Below are 8,014 nucleotides of genomic sequence, written 5' to 3'. Positions count from 1 at the left end.
TTTTCTGCTCACTGAGGTGTTTTATTTCCTCCTCCCCTTTTCCTGTAGCCCTCAACAATTAAAGCATACGGTAGAACCAGTAAATACTTACACTCATTGAACAGTTGCTTTAAATTCTTAAACAATACACAATGTGTATCTAACAAGATATTCAAATATTTATTTCTTAAAATAATCACATAGTAGTGGAATAGAATATTTTTACTTTTCTGATGCTATTATGGAAATTTCCTTTCAAGGAAAGTAGACTGCATGTGGAAATGCTGCTTCTCATTTCATTAGAAGCAGAAATATATCCATAACATGCTACATTAAAATAGGAGTTCTCAGGGCTGCCAACCTTACAGAAGAGGTTGAGTAGTAGTATATTTCTCCTACATTAAAAATCCAAAAAAATAGCATGACTATTTTTACATTTTTAAGTATATACTGATACAGTCAACTAAAAGTTTTATGTTTATTTCTATATAGGTTTTAAAAAACCATTCTATTTTGATATTTATGTGAGAAATAGTTTTTGTAGAATAAATTTTTACAGGCTCCTGTATCTTTCTGTTACTATTACATTTTTTTAATGAGACTTATAAAAATTTCCCTTTATTATAGTTAGAGCATGACATGCTTGGGTGAAGAGGTCTATACAGATTGGATAAAATGAGTTCTTGATTTCACTATTGAAAATAACTTTAATTTTTGTTGCTTCAAATAATTTAGAGTTAAAAATCTTGTTTCTCAGCTTCATAGGCCTTATAGCATTATCAGCAGATATACTTACTGGTTTATAGCTATAGAAACTAAGCAACATAATTGTAATTGATTTTTAATCAACTAACAATTCCTATGTTTTAATAAATAGCATTTGGGATATTAAAGAAATATGTGAAAAAGGCCAAGGTGATGCTGATAAATCTTTAAGTTGCCAAATTCAGGAATTCTTTTTTCATTTAAAACGCTTTTAATATGTTAAATGCTTTGTTCCAGTTTCCTAATGGGACATCAGAATATTTCTAGAATATCAGAGCTAAAAAGATCTTGATTTTGTGATTTGTGGTTTCAGACAATTCTGTAGAGCTCTTAGCTTCCCATGGAAGGACTGCATTGATCCTTCCTCTGAATTCCTCCATTTGCTCCCTCAAGCAAGGTAGCTTTAAGTCAGTAATGCATGTTAAAATCCAAAGGCTTTTAGAATAAAGGAATCCCCTGGCATTGCAAATATCTCATCAAATGTCTTATATTTTGGGGGTGAAGATTTTAAGTGATAATCTGAAAGTATCATCACGTGTGCCTTTACCCTACATATTCCTGAACGCAACATAGTTACTTTTTCTGTGTAATAACTCGTTTATCCTCAAAACAATCCTATGAAGTAGCTGCAGTTATTATCCCTATTTCACAAGTGATAAAATCAAGGCAGAGAGATAAAACAAATAATTTGCTTACAGTTGTGCAACCAATAAGTGGAATTTGAACTTAGGTACATTCTGGTTCCATCATGCGTACTGCGTCTCATTAGCATATATTACTTTCTGGAGTGTGTATGACCTTTGTCCTTTTATTCCTTGTTTTATTTATCAGAATGTTTATCCTTCTAAATAAACTTAAATTTTTGCCCATTGCAGGTAATTTGTTTTAAGAAACTTTGCTTTGAAACATGAGTTATACTTTGGAGGAAGAACGTATATAGAAATGAATCAGTCTTAACCATTCAGATATATAGATTTCTTAGCCAGCCATCTCTTTGGGTACAAAAGTATAATATAAATTTCCCTGGGATTTAAGTACTGTAATTTTGTTGAGCCAGCTGGTGATTTATACATGCCTAATAAGTGATGTATTCATGTCATATGTATTTCATATATAATATGCATTTAAGGAACTGAAATAGACATCTTCATGCTAACTTTCCTCATTTCCAGAATGTACGTGTTTTAAATGCCATATTTAATTAACTCATATACGTTGTCCCTTACATTTGACACTTTTCTACTTGTATTGAAAATAGTTACGTTATCTTTATTAGATATGATATTCCTCCTTATCTAATGACACAGCTGTATAAATGGAATTCATGTTCACTAGGTTATTTAAGTAGAGAGCTACATCCTATAAGATTTAAGTTTTTAATGTAAAAGGTTTTTTTTTTATGTCACAATTCAACCAAAACCTGTGTTCATTTACCTTTTTCTCAGATTTGATGTTTATTTAAATTGGTATACATATTTTCTGCTCTTGAAGGTTAAAGCACTTGAAGTTGACTGAATTAATCCCACTATATTAGGCCCTTGTGCACAGTTTTGCCACTCCCACATAAGTTTATTGCACGTTTGACCTATGACATCACTTATATTCTAGTTCATCACAGTTTCTATATATTGATGGTTGATATGTCGTTGTGTCCTACTTTCATACATATAATGGTGGCTAGACATCAAACAAGTAAAGTTCAGATTTGAAACAAAGCATCAGAGATTAAAATGCCAACATATAATGGATTCTCCACATGATTGTAGAAATTATGATATTGAGAATGCTATAACTTTCCCAGTAATCCAAAGCTACTTTTTTTTTTTTATTCTATACAGACTGTTGGGTATATTTTGGAAGTGTGCCAGAATAGGTAAGTGTCTATAATCTCCCTCTACTTTTTTTTTCAGCTATAAGTTGACATTCAGCTTACTTAAGTCATACTCATAGAAATCAAATGTCAGTTTTTAAATCGTAGGCTTTCCAATTTCATACATTTTTTTTGAAGACATTTGAGTAGTTCCACCAAACTATTCCTTAAGGTATTTAAAAGTAGACTTGGTGGATACCTTATAATACTTCAGTAACAGGGAGAGGGAAAAATATCTCTAGTTCAGATATCAGATATCTTAGTTTTAATGGGATTTCAGGCAAATGTGTATAATTTTTTGCATGCATGCTCATAATATAGAATGTTCTGTATAATTTGTACTGTTTTGATAATTGAGGATGAATTTCCATCTAATGAGAGGCTTTCTGAGCATCATATAAACAGAATCATTGTCCAATGTTAAGTCATGGAATGTTTTTTTGTTGCTCTTAAAAATCATTAGCTATTCTGTCTATTGAAACCTATCTGTTTATAGCTGAGTTTTTTCCAGATTGATTAAGTTAAGGTAAATGTGGTTAACTTCTATACAAAATTAGTAATACTTGTTAAGGTATATGTAGACATAGGTAAATTTACTCTTGTCCTATCCTTCTATCTTTCTATCTGTCTAATCTAAAACACTTAGCACAGTGCCCAGTTCATAGTAGACTCTGAAATGATTGGTAAGTGAATAAACTAAAATGTATTTTATTATTGTAGTTTACCAGTAGTCGTGAGTTGTAGTTTGTTATACCTTTTTTAGCTTGCATTGTTCAAGCAGGCATTTGTACTTGTACCACTTTGACTGAAAACAAATATTTCTTGTCTTTCTTTGGAACTGTTTTCATGACCCCCAGAAATATTTTATTTTACTACTACTCTTCTAACATTGAATTTATACATAGCTACTTTTTTATTTCACAAAGCTGTTAGCTTTTCATAACAAAAGACAATTCTCAAAACCTTAACATTTAAATCTGGTTAACGAATCTGACAGCTTGAATTCCCCAAACTAATCCCTATAAATAGAATGGGGGATTTAAGGGTCATCCTATTTAGGTAAGCTATGTTCCCTGTGGAGTATTATGTTTTATTTTGGTTTTCAAATTCTCAGACATGTGGAAAATTGAACATGGTCCGTAACAGTAAACAAAATTGATTAACAGATTCAAAATTACAAACTAAGTTTTGTAATACTTAGAAATATATATAAAGATTGTCGTAAGAGATGAACAGCTAGTCTTGGCCAGGGACTAAAAATTGATTGCAAGAGTTTCAAATCTTAAAACATCTTCTAAGATTAATATTATTAGCCTTTGAACAGTTTTGAGAGAGCAAGCACTCTTCCCTTGATCCTTGAGGGATATGCAAGGCACCCATTAACAGTAAAACATGTAAGCATAATATTGAATTATCTAGAAGTCCCTTCTGATCTGTGGTGCTGATATCACAGGATTCTTCACCCTTTTAGATTTCTTGCTGTAGAAAATGTATACTTGTAAAGGGCTTCACAAAAATATCCCTTTTGAAGCCTTTGTTCTAATATAGCGACTATTTAAAACAGCCATCTTTCAAAGAATTCAGTGGTCTTTAAACATTTTAACCTGTCCTTTGTGTTCTTCATACTTTATTCTCTCTTGTGATGATAAGGCATGAGAATCTTTCATTTGTAAAAAGTATCATTGACCTTCTATTAGTAAAGGCACAGATATAACCTAGATAAGTAGTTATCCATCGGGACATTTGGTGATGCCTAGAGCTATTTTTGATTGTCACAACTTGTGGGGGGAGAAGGCAGACAAAAATAGTGGATAGATCAGGGTTGCTGCTAAATATCCACAGGGCACAAGATAACCCCTCACAACAAAGAATTATCCAATACAAAATGTTAATAGTGCTAAATTTGAGAAAACCAGGCCTAGATTTACAGAGATTTGTGATTCAGACTTATTTGGCACTCAGTCATGTACAACAGCTGCAACTCTGAAATAACAGAAGTTTTGAGAAAAACCAAGGAGAGAGAGACAAAAAATAGTACCCTCAAAGGCTAACATTAATAGCTAATGGGAAATGTAAATACATGTAAACCAAACTGCTTCCTTCAAAGCCAAATCACTCTGAAAAATAAGTAAAAGAATATTGTCAGTGAACAGAGAAGTGAGAAGACCCTCAAGTAACTGCAAAGAATATAATGGGAGAGCACGGCAATTTGAAGGAATGGAGAGAATATCACAGTATTATAGTAATACTTAATATTCATTGATAAAAATAGAAAAAGTCTGGAGTTAGGATTCTTGAGTTTTCATCAAGTTTATAATTTATGAAGATAATTTTAATCTACTTAGAGAAATGTATCCTACTTTTCAGAGAGATTTCTATCAACTCCAGTAGACAACATTTAGTTTGTAGTTTTCTGGATAATTTCCTCTAGTATGGTCTATTTTTATTTCTAATTATAAATAGTGCCTTTTCTTTTTTGATTATGAATTTATTATTTCCAGTTTCCTGGACATTTGAATGCCACAGGTTGAATGGCATAGTTAAATTTGTTCATTCTTGCCCATTATGTGAAAGCATTACCTTTTCATTTTGGTTAAGTAGCTTAGAAAATGGTGATGCTGATATGCTGTTTTCTCAACCACATGTTCACCTTATCTTGATACAGAATATATACATAAAGAAAGGATGCAGTTTTAATGGGGAAAGGTCGGGTCCAAAGCATCTTACCTTACATATCACATTACAGCAACTGTTTCACATTGACTTATATGGACCTAAGACCAGACAGGAAGTAACATTCTTAGCAAATTCAGCCAAAGATATTTAGCTTTATCACATGGCAATCTCTATTATAAAAATTAAGAGAAGGAAAATGAAATCCATATGTAGATTACCTATGTTCTGACTTGGAGAATGGACAAGAACTTCCTCAAAAATTAATTTCCGGGGAGCAGATATAGCTCAAGTGGTTGAATGCCTGCTTCCCAATGTACAAAGTCCCAGGTTCAATCCCTGGTACCTTCTAACAAAAAAAAGTTAATTTCCAACCAGGAAATTTTTGGACACTATTAAATTTCTTCTGTAATAAGACCATGTATTAGTCATGAGTGTATCTAGCCTTAATAAGAGTGACAGGCTTATTGAATTTTTTTTTTTTTGATGACTTAGGTTTTTTACCCCAAAAGAATTAGCATTGCTTAAAGATTATGTCCCAAGGTAGTTTTGGGGTTTAAACACTTACTTTGTGGGGAGTTTTTCCAGTTGAGGTGGTGGTGTTGAAAAACATACTTTCACTTTTTTTCTTTACCTGGCAGTTCATTAAATGACTGTAAGTAGGGGGAAAAAAATACTTTCAGAGAAACACTAAATGTTTATTTTGCATGTATAATGCCTTCTTTTGAATAGTGCCCTTGATCAGACACAGAGATATGTAATAATATGGCAGTGTGAACTCAGTAAGGAAGGTCTGAAAATGAAAATGACCTTGAAAATTTTAGTTGATAAATGATATCAAAATCCACAGAATTTCCAGAGGAATTTAACTGAACTTGCTAATTGGAAAAAGGAATATAGGTTCTGGGAAATAACTCATTTTAAACAGCATAGAAAAATACAAATGAGAGGAAGGGAGTATAAATGGTTTCTGCAAGAGGACACTAGGTATATGCCCAAGATTTCTTTCTAGAAGTAGCATATCACTGTTCTTTCCTCCTTCTCCCCCTCCTCCTTCCTTCCTTCCTTCTCATCCTGCCCTCAAGTGCACTCCAAATCCTTGATGCTTTATGGATTAGTACAGCCTTGCAATTACTGCAGAAACAGGAAAGAACTGGATTAGTTCATTTACAATCACAGGATTTCTATCTGTTTGCAAGACAATTTCATAAGCCAACTTCAGGTCTAATTTATGGAAAAGAAAGTCTCTGAGTATAAACACTTTGTAAACACATGTGAAAGCTGACATATAGAAATAGTTGTTTTAAGTTTTACATTTATAACCCAGAGGAATCATTATTATGAAAGACTTGATAAAATACCATCTCAGAAGTAGTTTTTTCTAAAGTTTATTAAGCATTTTATTTTACATCCATGATTTTTAAAATCTTCTGTTCATTTTCATCCATGAGCATTTATTTTTCTTCCTGCATTCAGCATTATTAATCGCTACCAGTGAGAGAAAAAATTTTGGCTAAAATTTTATGTTGGATTTCTTTCAATAGGTTTAAATGTGTGCTTTTTTAAGGACAAAAGTAAACCGCATTTCTTTGGCTTTTATTGAGTTGATTGAGATCATGTCTCTTGGACCTCTGTGCTACATTCTGCTTTTTGTTACACTCTCCTTTTTAGTGTTTGTGATTACACAAGCACAGCCATGGAGTTTCATGGGATTTCTAATCATTATAGTTTAGCTCATTCTGTATTATACCTGTTTTGTTGTTGCTGCTGCTGTTGTTTTTAGGAGGTACCAGAGATCGAACCCAGGACGTCATACATGGGAGCTACATCCACTCCCCATACTTGTTTTTATATTGCATCTGTTCCTTGTTTCTTGTTTTGCCTTGCCACCCCCCAAATGTGTGGGCCTCATAGGCAAGAAGTTTATCTTAATTCCCATGTATCCTTCCCCTATAGAAGTAATACCTTATTACATCCATTGTTAGCTACTCAGTTAATAAAGATGAGTATTTCCCTTTTTCAACAGGTGAACGAAAAAGTCCTTATGTTGCCGTATGCTGTATAGTGATGGCCTTCAGTATCCTGTTTGTACAGTAGCTTGAAGCAATGCCAGAATTTGATTGCAGTCAGATTTCAAAATGAAAAAGACTTATATACAGAAAATAATGGAAAGAGTGTTTAACCCTTTTATCTCTGAACATTGAATGAGATAAATTCCAGCTGCTGTTGTCTATTTTTATGTTATTGGACCAATGTTCTATATAAATAATTAAGATGTAACCAAATTCAAAGAGTTTAATATGTGTGTAACAACCTCAGTACTGTCACTACATTCTGCAGATGTCTTCTCTTGTGTCAGATACCAATTTTTAGTGAGGTATCTCTGAGGCACATAGTAGAAAACAATTGGTAAATTACTCAAACTCCTTTCACTGTGATTTGGAAATGATAAATCTTTATAGAATGAGATCTTTTTTGGACTAGCTTTTTTATTGGGGGAAAAGGGGATTCAATTTGTGTTGGTAAAGAGTACGTTCCTATTTAATAATGCTTATTTTCTCTGGCCACACTGTTTTGAGTGTTAACCAGATTACCTCTACTCTTAGTAAATTCTAGTTTATTACAGATTTTTTAAAATATTTAAAATAAGACTATGCAGTTCTTAGGGAGAGAGAGAAATAAGATGTGACTTAAGAGTATTATTGGAAAGCTGTTCATATTTAACAT

At 32.6% G+C, this 8,014-nt stretch overlaps 1 non-coding gene across 1 annotated transcript; it reads left to right on the top strand.

The window, feature by feature from the left end:
* The first annotated feature begins 248 nt into the window (after positions 1-248).
* On the top strand, positions 249-382 carry LOC111761910 (small nucleolar RNA U109). Its single transcript, XR_009183360.1, has one exon. It is a non-coding gene; the product is annotated as a small nucleolar RNA U109 (small nucleolar RNA).
* The last annotated feature ends 7,632 nt before the right edge of the window (positions 383-8,014 follow it).

Source organism: Dasypus novemcinctus, chromosome 2, assembly GCF_030445035.2.
Source record: "Dasypus novemcinctus isolate mDasNov1 chromosome 2, mDasNov1.1.hap2, whole genome shotgun sequence".
NCBI lineage: Eukaryota > Metazoa > Chordata > Mammalia > Cingulata > Dasypodidae > Dasypus > Dasypus novemcinctus.
This window is presented reverse-complemented; position numbering and strand designations above follow the sequence as displayed.